The following is an 18705-nucleotide window of genomic DNA, read 5'->3' as shown; positions in this document are numbered from 1 at the left end:
ACCTTGCTTGCTTCTTTGTTTCCCCCTTTTATAAGTCAATTGCTTATTTCTCATGATGCTGTAAGGATTTTTTTTCCATAGTTTAAGTCTAGTGTCTTTACTATGATGTTTTTTGAACTTGATCATTCTGATGATTCCCTGGAACAGATTGTAATTTTTAATAAGTAGAAATAATTATTTTTAATTAAATGACAGTTTTCTTGAATTACATATTTCAATATTTGATTTTTACAAATTTTTTTGTATCTTATTTCTCTTTTAAGGGCTGTGAATTTGTGTAGGTTGAATCTCCATGTACTGTCTTTTTTCCTTGTAAGTTCTTTTTTTATTTCTATTTTATTTTGCTTATATCTTTCATCTCTGTGTCCTATGGATGTCATTACATTTTGTGATCCTTTCTATTTCACCTACGTTTCTGTGATTTTTAAAACTCTATTTACTAAGCTATTTTGACTCCTGATATCCTATCCTCTACTATTGCCCCATGCTTTCCTTAACATATTATTATTATTTTATTATTTGTTTCAAAGCAGAGTTGGACATAGTATCTTTCTTCATTGATGGTGAAATGTTAGATTTACACTTTTATTTACATGTGGCCACTATATTTTTGGTAGTTATCTTTTTCCTATTTTCCTTATCATATCATTCTGTCTGTCTTGTGCTTGTTTCTCTTTATTACCTTTACTGAAGGAAGTGAATTTATTCCATGTCAGATATTTTCAATGGGCTCTTGTGACAGTTGAGAGTTGAGGGCCTTTTTCTGGTAGAGTTAGAACTTTTCATAAGGCCTTGGTTTTTGTGTGTGAGTCTCTATGATAGACAGTTCGCCCAGCTAATAGAGATAGGCAACTGTGTTTTTTGTATTGTTAAGTGATCTCTTTTCTTCTGTACCAAATTATTTTATAAGATCATGACTTGTTTGTATGATTCTTGGTTTGGTATAATCACCTTTGTTTTCTGATTCTCCCACACCAGCCACCACAGAAAACAAGACTATATCCTTTATCTAACTAGCCTATTCAAAATCCTAGTTATTACCTAATATATTATATAAGTTATTATCTAATATACATATATAATAGTTATTATATATATATAAAAATGCTAGCTATTATCTATTAAATTAATAAATGGGTAAATTCACTTTCCTGAAAGAATTTAAAACCAGTCTTGTGCTACATTGCATATAAAAAGGAGTAAATGAAACATATAAAAAATGAAATGGAACGATACCTGTAACAGGATGTTAGAGAAGTAAGGCTCTCCCTATTATTCCCCACTCAGAAGAGGAGAAATGAGACTACATTGAAGTCCTCAAATAAAACAAAAAGAAAAAAAAACAAACCCAACCTGTCACCGTTTCTTAGTAAGTCACTCTCTGCTGCTTGTATAGTGATGCTATAAAACATCGATATCATATGATATTTTCAGGTTAATATTTTATAATTAATGCTCATTTAGACTTAGCAATACATTTTATTGATTTCTTTGCTCACTGCTGTTGCTTAAATTCTATTTTTTTTCTCTAGGATTCATCTATTTTACTTGTTGGAATGCATGCTCTAATAATTCTCTCAGACTTGAATTATGGATACTAAAATTTCCATGTCCTAAAAAAAATCTGAAAATGTCTTTATTTTGCCCTAAAAAAATTAACAATAGTGTTCGACATAATTTTCTCTAAGAATCTTGTGGAAAATGGATTTCATGCACCCAGTGTTATGATGAGACTCTGAAGTCAAGCTACATTGCTTTGTTTGAAATCCCATTTATATTCTTTCCTTCTCTTAAGACACCCTAGCATTCTGTTTATCTTGGGAGTTTTAGAATTCCACAGTATTTTTATGTGCAGTCTTTTCCTTGTTTTCGTTTTGGTAACACAACATTTGATGGACTCCTTCAATCTAGTAACTCAATCTCTCTTCAGTCCTGCTAAATTTAAAAATTTTTTCTTTGCCTATTTCCCCTCCATTTTCCTTTGATCTTTTTCTAGAACAGTATTGAACATATGTCCAAAAGTCTTTGCATGTACTTTCATGTGTTGATCCTTTATACTCCATCAGAGTAAGGAAAACTCCTCAATCCTACCTTGCTGGGGGAAAAAAAAATGCTTTTTTGCATGTGAATAGTCCACCATTCAACTTTTATTTTCACATCTTTTTCTTCTTTCTCTTCAAGAATTAAATTTTGTGTCCAAGTTTTCAAATTGATTTAAAAAAAATAATCACAATATCCTCTTGTGTTTCTCAGAGGATATGTATAACATCCCCTTTACTATCATCTTTGTTTTACGCACTATTTCTGTGAAGATGCATTCTTCCATTTGCTGTGTTTTCTGCCTTTCTTTCATGATGTGGCTCTCCCGAGGCTATGTTCGGTTGTGTATTTATCTTGGTCTTAGGATCTGCTGTTACCTTCTTGGTAATGCTGTGTCTATTTGCATGGACTCTGTGAGCTATGGGCCAGGTCATGCCACTGCAGTTTATACTGATGTCTGGGTAGAGTTACAGTGCAGGAAAGAAAGGTAGTCTAGATGTGGAGTTATCCTATTCACGCAGAACTTCAGTGGTCGTTCAACCACTACCTCACTTCCTGCCCGAGGAGCTCACGTTTATGATGGTTGCCTGGGCCCAGGCACCACTGTTGTTCACTGCGTGGCCAAAGGTTGGAGGGTGAGGAGAGATGCAGAAGTCCTGAACTGTGCTACCCTACCAAATTCCTTTGTAATTGTTTTAGTCCCAATCTGATCCTGACACCACATTTTTAGAGCTACTTTGATTTTTTGGTAGCAGTCTGTAGTACGGCTCAGGTTGCTTTCCATATTTTAGATATTATTTGTGGTTTTTCATCCAGTGGAGATGGCCCCCCAGTGGATTCGTTTTCTAATGACACTGTTGAATTGGTGAAGGAAAGGGAGGCTGTGCTGTTGGTGCCATCTGCCCTCTTGAATTTGCAAAGTAGAGATTACATCTAACACTCTACATACTGATATGGAGACATCTCTAAAGCTTTCTTGTTGGTATCACCTGTTAATAGAATGACTCCTTCTAATTGTCAGTTGAGGACAACCATCAACCCCGAGAGGTTGATGTTTCAACCCTACAACCTAAAGTGGCTGCTTGGCTACAAATATTGCTATTTATTGCTGAATTCACTTGGGAGACAATTGGAACATCCAGGAGGCATGCCCACCTAGAACAATAATCTTCCTTCTTATTTAAATCCTCAACTACTAACACAAATCTTTGTTTGAATGATCGTGTTACAAGTAATAAGTAAATAATATAAAATGTGCCTTAAAGCCCCTGTCCTTTAGAGCTCATCTCCTTCAATAAGCTTTCTCTAACCCATCAGCCTATTTTAACTCCTACAGTCTCCTGGAAGAGCTTCAAAGTCAAGTTTTCAAGTCAATAGCTTTAAAGTTTGTAGGGGAATGAAAGGTCATCATGTTTTTGATTGAGACTTTCCAGCTGGCAATCTACTTGGAAGTTTTGCTTCTTAAATATGACATTGGCACAGGAGAGTAAAGATTTTGTTAGGAATATTGGCAAAAAAGCATTCAGTGGGGAAAATGTTTGCATTTACTATCTCCAGAAACAGGAACACCAAACCCCACTTGTTGCATCCATTTGTCTGTCTTTACCCCATCAGTCCTGCTAATGTCTTACCTAACCTATTTCTTCACTATCTGCCATGACTCTTGGGAACCTATTTCTCTGTTCTGTCATTCTTACTGCTATAAACTTTTCTTATTATCTGGTCCAAGCTGCTTCTTCCTTAGCTCCAGGCCCTTGCACCTACTCCTGCCATCATCTGAGACTGAATAATTTCAACCCTTCATTTATAATGCTACCTCGAAGGTATTTGCAGTCTGTGATCATGTCCCTCCTGAGCCTTCCGTTTCCACATCTCCAGCTTTCCCCAGTCTCTCTTGCTAGTTTGTGGAGATTTGTTTTCATTCTTTGTATATTTCTCTAGGTTTCTTACTTCCTTCCAAAGAAAGTCAAATATTGCCGATGTTCCAGGTGCTGTGACATGCAGGAGGGGAGACATGCGACTATTATCCCTCCTCTCTCTGTGTGTCCTCTTTAGAGTAGAGCCTCAGAACTGATAATGGTGCCTCACATAAAAATAAGCATAATCCCAGTCAACTAACCCTGTTAATAAATCAGAGAAACCCGCCATTCACCGGCTGCTTCCACTGCTCCCAGGGTCTCCGAGATATAATAGGGCATAATTCACTCCTCACAAACACTTAATACCGCATTTCCGCCATTTACAATCTGATAATATTCAAATACTATTGCTGTATTATGCAGCTCACAATTGCAGATGCGATTCCATAACAGCCTCACACTTTGGCATGCATTATGTAAGTTGGTATAAAATTGCCTGTCTTAAAACTCTTCTTCAATTGCAACCCAATATCATCGTTTCACACACAGAGCTTCGGGAACATTAAAAATTTAGCTTCTTCTCTATTTAGCAGGTTCTGCAAAAGGGAGTAAAACAGACAAACAGATGTTCCCTCTTCTGAGTCCCCAGGAGGTCTGAGGCAGAGTAGAGAGACCCTGAAATGCACGCAACAGCAATGACACTGAAGATACATTTATTCAGATTTTAAAAAAGAGAGAGAGTGGGAAATAGACAAACCTTTTACTGTCTCCTCTGGAAAAGTAGGAATACTATACATTACAGTAATGAATGCTGTTCAAAGCTAGAGGGATCTTCCAGGTTATCACCTTGTGAGACTGAACTTGCCGATCTTACAATTAGGAACCAATTCCCCACGTGGTTTCCTGAAAGGGGACGTGATGTGTGCATTTTGTTATTACTAATCGTAGATATTAGTAGCTCAGAGACTAGAGTGTCAAAAAACATGCCGCCTCCTCCCACAATCTGCCCTGATGCCAGACCCTTTAACAGGAACAGATATTTTCCGTTCCGGAACTCAGACTGTGTGGCTGAACGTGAACACGCCCTCAGGGAAGGTGGTGTGGGGATTCTGAGTCATCTGAAGTGGTGACAGACAAATATAAAATATTTTTTAATCTCAAGTTTTGATGGAGGAGGATAGAAACCAAGGCTCCTGCTCTAAAGTTAAGAAGATGAGAAAGGCAAGTATAGAAGGCATAAAATAGCATAGAGTAAAGGGAAGATAATTTTTTAATAAGATACTGTCCTAGCAAGAAGGCTGTATAAGGGAGGAATCAGAACTTGGAATTGCTAGCCCTGGCTTGTTCTCCAAGGAGATACAGGATTCTGGCCCAGTCACCTAAACTGTTGGCCCTTCAGGTTTTTTACTGCTAAGTTAAGGTTTGGAATGCAGGCTTGCCCAGCCCTGACACGCTAGGATGACTTTGCTGATGAACAGACCAGAATATATTACAAACTTTAATGTCTTCAGGCTTAGATCAATGAGAACTTAAAAAGGAAAATTGTGAAGGTAACATAGGGAGATAACACATATAGACAGATGGTTTGCCAATTAGTCATTAAGATTTTTTTTCTTTTTTCTCTCCTCTTGCTTTGCTGTCCTCTGCCTTTGAAGATGACTGTGCTAATGCCCGGACTCTCCATGTGTGGGTGTGGCTGAGAAGATGAAAGAGACGACAGGCCAACAGGCCGCATTTCCTTGCCTTCGTAGACTTGGTGAGGAGGATCTGTCTTTTCTGCTCCCACTTTGATTTATGCTTCTGGTTATTCGGAGACCAGTTAATCCTTAGTGACAGCAGCTGACCACTACCACAAAACTTCAGAGAAATAAGCCCAGCTACCATTTCTGGGAGGAGGGATTTCTCTGAGAGTTGGGGAATGATTACCTTTGTGGGACTGCAGCTGCAAGAGAGACAGGAGGAGAAGCCTGCTGCTGCATTCTGATGGCTTCTCTGAAGACCAAGTAAGGGCAGGGGAGTTGAACACTTTGAAGTGAAATCAAACCCAAAACACAACAGACCAAAACAAAACAAAACAAAACAAACTTGACTGGGGTGGAAGATTTATTTTTTGAAAATTTTGTCCTATTTCCCTGAAATCATTTAGTTGTACTCTCTACAATTTTTTTTTAAGCTCTATGGCCAACATGTGGCTTGAACTCATAAACCTGAGATCAAAAGTGAGCCAGCCAGGTGCCCCTATAAATATTTTTATAATTGGGTATTTTTCCCCATTTCTGGTCCTTGGTTTGTGTGTGTGTGTGTGTGTGTGTGTGTGTGTATACTTGATTTACTGCTTAGTGAGATTTGAATATCCAAAGTAAAGTGGTTCAAATCCTTCCACTTTAATCTGTAATTTAGTCACATAACAAATATGATAAATTACTGTCAGAATACTTGACTTAATATGCACGTGTTTTATAGTAGAAAGAGACCTTGACAGGGCATGAGGAGCCCCGTGTTCTAGCCTGGACTCTTCCCCTGACTAGTTGTGATGTACAAGAGGATCACATTGTCCTGGGGATCTTGGGTCTCTGATCTGTAAAATAAGGGGGGATGATATATTTGGCCCCTGAGAGTCCTCAGTATTAGGGTTTGGCTTTGTACCATTAACAGACAGGTTAGCTAAGTAAAAATGCCAGAGGAAAAGATAAAGCAAAGAAATTTGACAGGATATGGAAGAATGCACTAACTATGCCAGAGGTTTATGTCTGTGGTGGGGTCCAGACGTAAGCCTAATGCGATGGGGAACCAGATGCAAGGCTCTTGAGCACTGCCAGTGTTTCTTCTGCACAAATGTGCTGAGGGTCAGCATTCTCCAGAACCTTATTGTCCTAAGTCGGAAGCAATTAGAAAAATGCTGTTTCATTGTAAGTAGACATTAAAAACTAAACAAGCACACATATGGGGAAATCTTAAAACCTAAGATTTTTTTCTTAGAGGCAATGACTGATGTTAGGTTTGGCCACTTAAACTGTCCTGGAAAGAGCACTTAAAAATGCACTGTAGGCAGTACTGAAATTAAGATGTATAAGACATTAGGAGCTCAAAGCACTATTTCATTTAAAAAATGTTGACTTCAAGGATACCTGATTTAAAAACATGTAATACTCACTTTTTGTTGATTTTAAAAAATATGTGTTTTCTCCGACCTCTTCAGTACAGATAGAAATGAGGATACAGGGGCAATCTCAAACAGACTCGGACTGGATAGAAACCAAGAATATGCAGCCAAATCAATAGAGGTGGAGAAGGATAGAGTCGATAAGGTTCCTCACAGCTCCAAGGGCAGATTCAAATGGAGGGTTGAACAATCATTTGCTAAATCTAATAAAAATTAATGACAGTATTTCCATTCTCCATACATTTATCAATTCACTTAATAAATAAGTAGCTGTTAGGGAAATGCATTAGGTACTAAGGTTATATCAGTGAACAAGATAGATCCATGAGATTGACCCCTGTCCTCAAGAACCATATAATTTAACAGAGAACATAGTCAGTGAGCAAGTAATTTCAAGTATGATGAGAGTTATAAAAGGGCAAAGGGGGCAAACTAACTTAATCACAAAGACAGAGAAGCACCTTAAAGAATGTAGTTAACCTGAAAACTTACAGATGAATGGGACTAAGGCAGGTATTGGTCATTAATCCCTAGCTGCCTATGAGCACCTAAGGTTGGCTGTAGCTAGAGGGCGTGGCTAAGGTGAACCAGTAATAATGGTGATCATGGTGGGGGATGTTCCTGAAAAGGACAGTGCAGGAGGGAGAGCTTGAAGCAGGAAACCAAACTGCACAGAATAAGCAATTGGGAAAAAAAAAAAAAGAAGAAGTGTTTGTGTGTGTGTGTATACCGATGTACATACATACGTGTGTGTGTGTGTAGTGTGTGTGTGTGTGTATATATATACACACACGCACGCATATATATCGAGAGAGAGAGATGTAGATATAAATATAATCAGAACATAAAAAGAGAAGAATAAAAGTATCATTCCTCAGAGAGGTGGTGGAGCCCCCTGATTTTGCTGGGTGTTATAGGATAATTTAAGGGGCCTTCTCTGGCTGCTATATGGGAATTGGATTAGTGAGGAAGCAAGAGGTATCAGAGTGCAGACTCCAAAAAATTGATGTGAGATGTAAGTTCTTTATACACCTGAAAACAAAAATGTAATGAGAAAACCACAATCTTAAAAAAGGCACTAACAATTGAGAATGGGGCTTCTCTAGGGTTTATTAAAAGTTAGCACAACTGATCTTCATACAATGTATACCTCCCACACTGTCTTCATCCTACCCAGGCTATGGAGGTGAGCTCTGTGATGAGTGGTGAGTCACTGTTTTTATGAGGAGTGTGTGCATGGAGGCCCAAGGAAATCTCTAATGAAGAGATGAGAGATACTGGTGAGAAAGGGAGACTGGATCTAATTTCAATTTTGAATATCTTCACAAGTAGTCAAATTGCTACTTGATCTAGCCCAATGGAAGCAAAGTAAACTGGAGAGAGGAGGCAGGTTGAGAGTGAATGTAGCAAACTTGACTCATACCAGTTGGCTTGGCAAAGATGACTTACCTCTCAGTCAAATGCACACTGTAGAACACTATGGAAGCAAGAGTTGAGGTGTCTGATTTGAAGCCCACTCAACAGAGGTGCCCTCTGAGTGAACACTCCCAAGTTGCAAGAAGCAAGTGGGAACCCAAGGCAGGCAGAGCATGCAGGCTGGCTAGTGTCCTGATTGATCTGGAGGCTGTACTAGGCCCTCGGATTGCACAGATGGGTCCCAGGAGTGGGAACATCATGGACACCTGCCACACACAGGCCATCATTGATTATGGGTCAAAGGCAGAAAAGCAGGGCACATCAGCAGAAAAGGATTAACATTATGCCCAGTAAGATAAAGGACATTTGCCCTTACTCCTTGTTTTTACCTTGTTCCTCATTCTTGAGAAACAAACTGGTCCTTAAGAAAAGGACAATGACAAGAAAGTGAGAAGTGCCAGCCACTCCTTGAGCCAGCAGTAGCAGAGGAAAGCATTTAGAATCAGGTAAGAGATGGAGCTTTTCATGTGGACTGACCAATTTTAATATTCGAAACGGATGGAAAGTAATAGAATCTTCCCAAGATGTTGTTAAAAGGTAGGAAAGAGGAGGAGGGGATTCAGCTTAGCACGCTTTGAGGGAATGTTTAGAAGAAGTAAAATCATCTCATCTTAGACTCAAGTGGAATGAGATCCCTTGGTAAACAGGTTGGATTGAGTTCAATGTGGCTGCTCTGGGTCCCAAGCCCAGCCCCCACCTCGCAACTTTGCGGCAATCTAGTGTCAACTTACTTTCAAGAGAGACAAATTTTTGAGGTCTTTCCTAAATGGCATCTGGGTCCAGAAAATGAACAAATTTCTCAAAGTAAAAAACAAATGTTCAGCAGTACAACTCAGCCCAGAATGAAGGCACTGTTTAATGATAAATGCAGAACAAATTTTGCTTCATTCTTCATTTGAGAATATGATGTTTGTTTTACCTTAATGTAACCAAGAGTCTCCTTACCAACTCCAAGTCCCATGAATTACATTATCTTGAAAGGTGATGTCAAATCTTTACCTCTAGAGGATAAGAAAATAAAATTTAAAAAATGAACAAAAGCAAAATAAAATAAAGCTGTATTTAGTGGTTAGTGATAACTTTGCCTCTCTACTCCATCTCCCTCATACCATGGGTGGGAGTGGTGATGGCCTGGCAGGTTGAGAGAGCTGAGCATGCGTAGAGATGAAGATGCTAAATTTGAGGTGAGGCTATGGAGAAAGGGTCAAATATTTGTATTTAAAAAGAGGTCTTTCTTAGAAAAGGCCTCAGTAGTTCTCAGTCTATTTGTGACGGCTGAAGCCACAGACATGGATGATGCTGCTTCAGAAGCAGGTGGGAAAGTTAAAAAAGGAGCCCAAAATTAGGTCTGAGTTAGTTTTACATTGAATAAGAATTTTGTGCTTTTGCTAAAGACCTTCACTTCCTCATTTTATTTTCATTATTTTCATACTTGTAGGTGAAACAGCTATTATTATTCCCTCTCCATGTTAGGAAATGGAGGCACACATCTTTCAACCTTAAGTGGCAATTCCAGAAGGACAAATCAAACATCATGTTTTCTCATCTTCCGTCCTTTCCATTACGGTTCCATTAATCTGTCATTTTTTTCCCCACATGGAACAAGAATTTTAAGCTAAATTCTCTGGATAATAGTCCTAATTCTCTAGTTGAATGTTGAGAAATATCTCTAAGAAGTTGACTAATTGTCAAAAGAACTTTTAGAAATCTGCAAACTTGCATATAATTGATGACCTCACATATGTTGTCCTTGTGTATTTAACCAACTTAAAATCACCTTTGATTTGATGCATACTTCAGGTGGTAATTTAAATAATATTTTAGGATACCTTTCCCATGCACTAAAGAATTCACAAGCATTCTAAATATCAACCTCCAACTACTCTCCTCAGGAAAGTGATATACTGCCTCTAATGAGCCTGAACTCTGCGATCCATTTAGAATATTTTGTTAAGCTCTATTTAGTACCAATAGATATGGCACACTCTGGGTGGCCAGTCCAGTCCCCATCCCCTCAACCCCAGTAGAGATGGGAATTTATACTTCGGTTCCTGGAAGAGCCCTGTGTTCATCTTAAGGTCCTTGCTTCTATTTAGAATTAAGAGTGAAATGCTCTTTTCTCTATCAACTGTCAGATTGTCAGAATGCACTGAGCTCGGTCGGATTTGGGGTATTGGAATGGTGGGGAGACCATCTGCTTTCTCTGACATGATGACTCCCCATCTTTTGCAAGATGTAATTATTCAGTCCCTTGTACCCAGGCTTTCTCTGAGATGAGGCATTCAAAATGTCCAGCATTAAATGCTTTTCAAATAGAAAACAGGATTTTATGACCCTGCAACTGCAGGCTCAGTGGTTTTATGCTCCTCAGCCTTTGTGATAATGTGTGTCTGCTTCCCCCATGCAGGCTATGCTGTGGTTAGTGTTGATTCAGTAAAGAATTTTTTGTTTCGTTTCCACAGATATTGTGTCTGTGGAGGACAGATTGTATTTCCTGATAGAGCTTCCTGGTCTTAAAGCACACTTCACTAATCCCAGCTCTCATTTGTGGTTTTCAGTATAAAACAAGGAAACTGATTATAAAAGAATCGGCGAGAAACGAGGGAGGAGATAGAGGAGGCATATGTACAGAAAACAGCTGAGAAATGGAAGCATTTAAAAAGCACTACATAGTATAAACTATATATATTGATTTAGTTAAAAGTATATATATGTCAGGAAAGTCTCTGATCTTACTCTCCTAGACAATAGATTGTGGTCTGGCTTATTGCATAGATTTTAATAGGACGTATGTTACTGAAGTTAACATTCTGGAAGATAGAAACTTGTAAATTTCTATTTATACAGAGTTTTACAGTTAGAAGGAGAATCATAACCTTTTTTGACCTTTAGAAAGCTGTCAGCCTTGTGTGCTTCATTGTTTGTAATACTTTGTATAAAAAAAAATACCTTTAAAAGCAGGAGGTGTCTTCTGACACGTGTCCTCTGAATCTCTGTAACGCGGATCCTGGTTATAATGAGAACTCCTTGAAATTGCTCATCTGTGCCATTGTTGTGTTTGGCCCATTAAACCCTGAGCTCATGAAAGAAAGGAGTTACATCTAGTCTCTACTAGGTCAGGGGCATATACTTCCCTAAGAAAAGTGCTGGCTAGAAAGAAATGATTGATTGGGTGTTTTCAAGTGTTTATATAAACACGTGAACTGGGTACATAGATATATTGTGCCTGTGGTCTGAGGAGACAGTAATAGAAGTGGCCGTCTGGCAGCCTGCACTCTGTCTCAAATTTGCTTTTTTGGAGGCGTGGTGATAGAGGGAGAGGTGACTTTTCCACAGAATGAAGTCTGCATGTACGAGATCATTTGTATTTAAGGCAAAGTAACCACAAGGGTAATTTGCAAAGTATTTACTATTTAGTGACCTGTTATTCCTTCACTTACCTAGTGATGTGGAAATAATGTTTCTAAACATTAAAGTGATTGGTCAATCACCTGATGATCTTAAAATAGACTTCCGAGTGAAACTGGAACCTTTGCAGTGTCCACCACGGGCAGGTGGAATACCACTGCTCCCAGAAGGATAGAATTTTGCAAAGTAGGTGACGAGGTGTGTTCCGTGAGAGGAACCAGTGTTCAGCTGAGGTGGAATTGAGGGATGATTCTCTCTGACAAATACAATTCTCCTTGTGGCTATGGCACAGCAGAGAATATCCGGCATGATAAAGAGCAGCCACACAAGGACTCTGAGGTTAAGGAGAAGAGCTGTACTTAGATAAACAAATTAAGGAGCCATTTTAAGGTGCATAATGCAGTCCTGTAACTAGTGAGAGGTGATAATGACCTTGAAGCAAGATGCTAGCTGCCCAAGGAAAACTCTCATGGAACAGAAGCTGTGTAGGACACAGGAAGAATTAGAAGATCCTAGAAGACAACATATCCAAATTTACCCAGAGCTGATTCTCTTTTATTGCCCTGTGGGCAAAGATTCTCTCTCAGCTCTTTAGTAAGAAAAACAAAATTATTTCAGAAGCTTTGCGCATATGTTGTATGTGTAAGTATAAATACAAAATAAATATGTAGTGAAGGTAAGTGTTCTGTGAAAAACTGTGCTTTAAATGTATGTGATTTTAAATCTATTACTAAGATATTTCTCAGGCTAACGTGATGAAGACTTGTAACTACAAATCTGAAAATTTTTCAGGATAGAATTATTTGTGAAATGGTATTGGTGTAGAGCATGGGGTGCTGCTTATTCAGCAGGAGTGTATTAGGATGGACACAGGTGAACACTGTCAGAAAAACTTTGGCCTTGCTTCAAGTCCCCACTTGGTCCATCTGTATAGAAATAAAGATGTCATTTAGTCATTAAAAATGTTTATTCTGTAACTTTATTTTCTTAGAGATTATTAACTGCATTCTTCATTTCTTATTAACTTACAGTACACCCTTATTCATAAATTTGATAGTTTCAGATTTTATGTTTGGTTAGTACCTGTGAAGATGTATACATCTTATTCTCAACCCTGGTTCCCTCATGCATATTAGAATCGTCTGGGACGCCAAGCACCCTTGCCCTGTACACACATGTATCTACTCCATATACATGTAAACACACATATACACCCATGCTCACTGAGGTCCACATAAGCACACATACAAACATGCGTGCACACACACACATGCACACACGCATATGCACCCCCACCCCCAAGGGCATAGTTTGAAAGAATCTGGCTTAATTCCACAGGTGGGGGGGGGGTGCTGAACATTGGTATTTAAAAGTACCTCCCTATGGAATTCTAATTTGCAGCCAGGGTTGAAACCCACTGGTCTACAGCATGTAGTAATCTGCAGCTTTGCTGAGGCACAAAATTGAATCGCTTGTGCTTGGAGTAAGTGATTCAGTTGGGGAAGGAGGCTAGTCTGCCACTCAGCCTCTGTACCTCTGGACAGCCTGGTTTTACTCTACTTGGGCTAGCACACACACTGACTTTCAGAAAACAAACAATGAAATTTCTGAAAAAAGAGCAAACAAACAAAAGCAAACCAAAATAGCACTCTGCTTCCTCTTCTTTGTGGGAAATTGGCTGAACAGGAAGAAACAGTCACTCATGTCTCAGACGTAAGTGAAAAGACTGTGAAGAAGTCCTAACAAAGCCCAGTAGCTGAAGATGCATTAACTGTGCTCTAATTAAGCAATCTTATATTACCTATATCCTCCTTATCTATAGTGTGATCCTTTTAGAGTTCTAAATTAATGCCAAAAAAGCAAACGATTTATCTGACTAGCTAGATGTTAGATGTCATTGGCCCCATAATGACTAGGATACATCATAGGAATTAAAACTGGTTCCTGACTGGCTCAGTAGTGAACATTCTGAACAAAGATGGAATTAGCTGGGATTTTATGCCATAAATTTGCATGCATATGTATGTATATATATGCACACAAGCAAAAAAACGAGAAAACAAAGAAAATACTTCCTTCATCTTGAAATCACTCCTTCCAGGGTATGCGGTGACTCACAACCATGACAGCACTGATTGTCCCTTCATCCCAAATTAAAAACTGTTTTTCTCACAGATCTCTCTTTTATTTATTATTATTAATCCTTTGCACCTTGAGATACTTACTGCACACGGACTCTACAGAGTTTGAACTATACCATCTATCTTAGGAACAATATTACAAAATCTAGAGGAAGGGATGGGGCATCTGGGTGGCTCAGTTGGTTGAGCATCTGCCTTCGGTTCAGGTCATGATTTTGGGGTCCTGGGATCGAGCCCCGAATTGGGATCCCTTTCCTGCTCCCCCTGCTTGTATTCTCACTGCCAAATGGATGAATAAAATGTTAAAAAATATCTAGAGGAAGAGGATTGACAAGTTTTGTTGAGAGAAATTTTCTTATTTTCTGTTTGTTTTTAATAAATTCAAATTATACTCTGTCTACTAAAGAACCCTTTCTAAACACTGAATCCACACTTTTTGATGGGTTCCCATTCAGCTATGGCACCTCCTTTCTAATTACTAACCATTCATTAAATGACTTCTTACTGGAACTGCTCATGACCTCTGTTCTATGGGGAACCTAAACAAGTAAGGATAAACTGACCCATTGCTCATGTTTCCTTGATTCATTTCTTATCTTGTAGACACTCCTTTATGCCATAAGATTTGACCCCCTTAAAGTGCCATGTAAATAGATATCTGAAGCAAAATAAGCCTCTTAATAGATGTGCCTGCCTTTTTCTATTTTGAAAAAATCCTCTTCAACATGTTCATGAGTTCAAGGTTCAGCTATTGTTCTCATAATTTTCAGTATGATGGACAAAAGATACTGCAGTACGGGTTTTGCTTTTACAAACCTCACTTGTTTAAATGGGTATCCAGCATGTGCATAACTAACTCTCTTCCACGTGCCCATCAAACATGTTGTTTTTTTTTTTTTTAAGATTTATTTATTTTAGAGAGGAAGAAAGGGAGAGAGAGAGTGAGAGAGAGAATGAGGAGGGGCAGAGGGAGAGGAGAGAGAAATCTCCAGCAGACTCCCTACTGAGCATGGAGCCCAATGACGGGCTTGATCCCAGGACCCTGAGATCATGACCTGAGCTAAAATCGAGAGCCGGCCGCTTAACTGACTGAACCCCCTAGGCGCCCCTTGAGTTCTTCACCTGTGGGAACCAGGAACTGTACAAACAACAGTTCTGCTCGCTGATGCCCAGAGATAAGGCTCTGGCAGTGCTTCCACTTAAGGAATGACTTCAAACAAGCACCCCTTGACATCCTCCTTATTTATTTGTCCAGAAGAGTGAGCAACAATCTCTGAGAAGTCTTGCACAGCCCCCTGCTAACAATGTAATTGCCTTCTGCCCATGTGCTGCTTGCATTGAGCCTACATGTCATGTTTGAGTAGTCCTTCTCACTAAGACCAATGAGACGCTGACACCTCATATTCTTGCCCCTACATATCATTGACTCTCCTGCTGCCACATCCAGGTAAGACCCACTGTAGACCCTGATTATAAAAATGGCCCATGGCATAAAACTTGTGTTTGTGGTAGGAACCTCAAGTCTGACTGCATCCATCAGCAGTTCCAGAAGTAAGTCTACACTCAGCATACCCACAAACACTTCATTGCCCTGTATTGTGTCCAGTTTTATTTCCCAGTTGAATTTCTTTGGGTAAATAAATGGATTATGTCTTATCCCTATTTGTGGCTTCTCATATTGACTTGCACATGCTTTAGATATAAAATCCTTTATATTAATAAATAAATCCACAAAACCAAATCATACTTTGTTAAATTCACAGTCCTTGACTGCAGTTTAAAACATTTCAGCCCCACCTCCACCCCACCACATGCACTTTTGGTTTCCTGGATTAAGGTGAGTTGTGTCTCATTCAATGTTCCTGAAAAGTTTCTTGGGATTTTCTAATTTTACTTTCCTCCAAGCTAGGAAAGCAGGTAACTAAAATTTGTAGAATTTGCATTAAGTTAAATGGGACACTCAGAGTCTGTGGAATTTATACCTCTAGAAATATATGTGTTTACCATATTGATCAAAAATTGAACGGGAAAAACAGTATCTTTACCCACCTGAAATAGAGTAAAGCACAGGAATTACATAGGAAAATAGGGTTTGAACACATCTAAATATCTGAATAGATTAATTCACTATAAAGAAGATAAGTAAAAATTTCTGGTCTAATATATTTCTTAAATATAATACTAAACATATTTGATATTGTCCCTAGTCCCTACTCCCTGATACAGGAATGAGTGAAGAGGATAAAATATCCTGTAAGTGATATTTAGTTAAGTTATTTTAATAGCAGTTTCATTACATCTAGCCATTGAAGAGGGTGGAAAGTGAACCCCAGGGAACTGTAACGACTTGACAAAGGTCATTTTAGCAGTAAATGACATAGAAGAGAGTGGTTTCCAGAGACCTGACCTCTAAACCCTGCCTCCCCATTCTGCTTTCCCCTGATACAGCCATAAATGAATATGCTATTTTGATGGTGAGAAAGCAATAGAAATGCTTCTTATTTTATATGGAAAATGATGGGTTTTTTTACACAAATAAAGTGATATGGCAATACCTCAGAAACACAGGTACTCGTGAGATGTACCTGTCCTTACAGAAGTATACATAAATGCCTATAAAGCTGTACTCTTTTTTTCTGTAATATAAGCTTTTTTTTTTAAAATTATAGTTGACACACAATTTTACGTTAGTTTCAGGGGTGCAATACAGTGATTAGACAACTCTGTACATTATGCTATGCTTACCACAAATGTAGCTACCATCTATCACCATACAACACTATTACAATACCACTGACTAGATTCCCTATGCTGTCCCTTTCATCCCTGTGAATTTTTTATTCCATAACTGGAAGTCTGTACCTCCCACACCCCTCAACCCATTTTTGCCCATTTCCCCCACCTTTCTCCACTCTGGCATCCACTAGTTTGCTCTCTGTATTTATGGGTCTGTTTCTGGGGTTTTTTGTTTGTTTTTTCATTTATTTTGTTTTTGAATTCCACATAAAAAGCTGTACTCTTGATGTGCCCTACTAAAACCAGTTTTTTTGCTTCTTAACAAAGCTGTGAAGGTTCAAGTCAAGGTCCCATTAAAAGGGGGAGGGGAAGGGAGGGAGGGACGAAGGAAGGAAAAGAAAGAGAAGGAAAGAAGGAAGGAAGGAAAGATAGAAAGAAAGAAAAAGAAAGAAAGAAAGAAAGAAAGAAAGAAAGAAAGAAAGAAAAGAAAGAGAAAGAAAGAAAGAAAGAAAGAAAGAAAGAAAGAAAGAAAGAAAGAGGGAGAGATGGAGGGAGGAAGGAAGGAAGGAAGAGGAAGAAAAAGAAGGAAAGAAAATGCTTATAATATTTCTTTTCTTCAGTTGAGACCATAGCTAAATGAATCAATATACAATTTGTGTTGTCAAAAATGTTTTTAGCTCTCAACTGTTCTGACCATTCATTGCCAAATAGTAAAAATCAAGATAAAAAGCATTTTCAACTCTATCTTACTGTGTGGTGAATCTGTGAGGTCCTCAAAAGCATATTCCATAAGGAGAATAAAAGGCCAGATCTTACCTAGATATACGAAAGATGATAGTCATGCGGTATGATGCAAGAGGGAAACACATGTAAAATCTGCCTATTTCTCTGTTTATCATTCTCATATTGTAGTTTTATTTCTTTGAAGTCTTCAAGCCTCAATTTAACTTTTTTTTTTTTTCTGAAAGATATCATACTTTAAACTTAAAAGTGTTACTTGTTTAAATAGCTATCACCTTAACTGGTAATTCATTGGCCAAATAAAAAACAGAATTTGGCATAACTTTAAGGAAAGATGCCTATCCAGTTGAGACTCAGCTCACAATCAGTTAGCTCATGTGAAGGAATGGAATGGGACTTGGAGGTAGGAAAAAAAACCTTAACACATCTCAGTGAGAGAGCACTAGTAAGTGGAAGATTTGGTACGCATGTCAGTAAGTGGAGGTGAAGAGTTCCTGCCAAGAGATTGGTGACATTTCTACCCCTACCCTTGGGCTTATGGTGGGGTTGCTCTTCCTGACTTCTTGTTAGTTGAGTAGAGTAATGTGTCCAGTTCTTTCCAACAGGTTGTCAGTGGAAGTAAGATATTTGAATGCAAATTCTAGACCCTCCAGATCTTTTATTTCCCTTTTTAGAGAGGGCTCCAGAGTGAGGATAAAGCACAGAAGAGTATCCTGTTCTCACACAATGGATACGTATCGTGAGCAGGGAATAACATTTTTTTTCAAAACACTGAGATTTTTGTTACTGCAGTGTGACCTAACATCTGCTGACTAGACTAATAGATGTAATCAACATCTGAACAACTATAAACAGAAAAAAGATATTTGTATTTGTAATAAATTTATTACATATATATATTTCTTGATAAATATATTTTCTAAGTTGATCAAAAGTTAGGCTTAAACTAAAACCTTGCCTATCCCAATTTCTGGATCAAGTATTTGGTGGGCAAGAGGNGTTCTTTCCAACAGGTTGTCAGTGGAAGTAAGATATTTGAATGCAAATTCTAGACCCTCCAGATCTTTTATTTCCCTTTTTAGAGAGGGCTCCAGAGTGAGGATAAAGCACAGAAGAGTATCCTGTTCTCACACAATGGATA

The 18705-nt window shown here is 38.5% G+C and overlaps 1 pseudogene; it reads left to right on the top strand.

Annotated features, from left to right (window-relative positions):
• The first annotated feature begins 9692 nt into the window (after positions 1-9692).
• LOC100470265 overlaps positions 9693-18705 on the top strand; it is a 28848-nt pseudogene continuing 19835 nt past the window's right edge.

This window comes from Ailuropoda melanoleuca, chromosome 14 (genome assembly GCF_002007445.2).
Source record: "Ailuropoda melanoleuca isolate Jingjing chromosome 14, ASM200744v2, whole genome shotgun sequence".
In the NCBI taxonomy this organism is placed as follows: domain Eukaryota; kingdom Metazoa; phylum Chordata; class Mammalia; order Carnivora; family Ursidae; genus Ailuropoda; species Ailuropoda melanoleuca.
The sequence above is the reverse complement of the archived record's forward strand: the minus strand, read 5'-3'. Positions and strand labels throughout refer to the sequence as shown.